The following is a 1,999-nucleotide window of genomic DNA, read 5'->3' on the forward strand; positions in this document are numbered from 1 at the left end:
AGGAGTTGGAAGCAAGCAGCCTACACCCAGATGAGCATTCCCACGGGTCATTACACACGATTTGAAAAGGCCACGAGGCGGAGAGTGCAAACAAACTCACACACGGATGGGGCGGAGAGCGAAGGCGGGGGGGGGGGGGGGTGACCACCACTGGTGCGGCTGCCAGCACCTGGTGCAAGAAACCTGCTATGAAACCTCTGCCCCCAGCAGATAATGCTGTGAAATGAATTGCATATGGAATTCATGCGGCGGGCGTCAATGATGCAGTGGCTCAATCAGCGGCTCAATCAGCCTTCGCTGCAGGCTTGCGGGGCACGCAGGCGCCCGACTCGCTGGCAGTGTAGCCGGCCTTGCAGTAGGCGCACTGACGGGGGCGGCCATCGCGGCACAGGCGACAGTTGTTGACGGAGCAGCGGGGCGGCACGCAGCGGCCAGAGCGCTTGTCCAGCAGGATGGTGACATCCTTGTAGGTGTAATTGTTGCACCTCTTGCACTTGGCCGGGTTTGTGCCACAACCCCAGCACAAGGCATCCTGGCACTGCACGGGCACAGGCACAGGCAAGCAGAGGTCGCGCGGGTTGAGCGGATGATTGGGGAGAGTAAACAGTGTGGGTACCACCAGCATACCACCAGCCGACGGCGTTCAGCTGCTGAGTCGGTGAGAGGGGCCATGATGCCCACATGAATGCACGTTGTGCGGGCCAGCCTGGAGGCCAGGGCACTCACCCTCACACACTTGCGGTTCACAAGGCCATACCCCGGCGTGCAACTGGTGCAGGCCTTCTTGTTACGGGGCCCGTGGCACGTCTGGCAGCCCTCAGGGCACCAGCCGCCGATGTAAGCCGATTCGCGCTCGACGCACTTGCCGCTGCGGTCCAGGCAGGAGGAGCAGGTGCGGTCGGGGCAGAAGGCACAGCGCCCCATCTTGGTGACGTATGCGTTCGTGTAGAAATCGTCGTTGTTCTGGCAGCGCAGGCACACCCTGGGCTGGTCGCCGTCGCATGTAGCGCAGAAGAAGCCGCCCTGCCCCCCCAAGTTTTCGTCGTCGATGGGGGGCACCTTGCACTGCACGGCACAAGGGCAGGCAGCACGAGTTGGCCACGGCCGACCGGGGTGCTGCCACAAGCAGCAGCACCAAGAAGCGCAGCTGTTGCTGTGAGAGGGTGCCCACCTCAACACAGTTGCCCATGGATGTCAGCCCGAAGCCCTCGTCACACTTGATGCAAGTGCTGCCATTTGGGCTGCACTCAACGCAGCCCCCCTTGTATTCGACACACTTGGCGGCCAGGGCCGTCTCGGCTCCTGCACGGTAGAATGCACAGCTTCATCTTATCACAGGCATCAGCAGACAGGCAGAGCCCCAGCAGGGCTGCTACGCCGTGCCTTCAACGCGGCGGCGGTGAGGGCGGGAGTTGCAGGCCGGGTCCGCGAGCACCCGCCGTGACCGAACGCAACCACAGTTGACCCGAGGTACTCGCCTGCCGTCAGCAGCAGGAGTACGACGGCCAGGTGAGCCGCCAAGCGGTTGATGTTCGTCATGAGCAGGGTGGTGGGTGGCGGGTGATGTGCAGCGTCGCGGGGCGAGAGGTGGATCAACAGTGTGAGTGTCGAGGGGCGAGGTCCTCGCCGAGGACGCGTCCCTGCCATCCTGCTGAGCCTGCTGTGTGTCCCGGGTGCACACCACCTGGCGCTGGGGGACCCTCCCTTGCTGCCTAAAAAATCTATTGCAACCTAATGTCGCTCAGAACTGTCATCACGAGAAAAATGTAGAAAAATCAACACTGACAAGCCATCTGATGTGAGGCAGCGTAAGGGAGAGTCGCGCGTCGCGCGCTTCCGTACGCTGCAGTACCGCAGGCGTAGCAGCCCAAGTGTTGCCAACTGAGCACTGCTCTGCACTCAACCACTCCTAAGGAACAAGTAGGCTCCACTCAGGCCACTGTGAGGCGGCGGGTGATGCGGCGGCGCGGGTCGGGAGCAAAAAGCACCACGCTGCCTC

This window comes from Chlorella variabilis (genome assembly GCF_000147415.1).
Source record: "Chlorella variabilis unplaced genomic scaffold CHLNCscaffold_6, whole genome shotgun sequence".
Taxonomy (NCBI): Eukaryota; Viridiplantae; Chlorophyta; class Trebouxiophyceae; order Chlorellales; family Chlorellaceae; genus Chlorella; species Chlorella variabilis.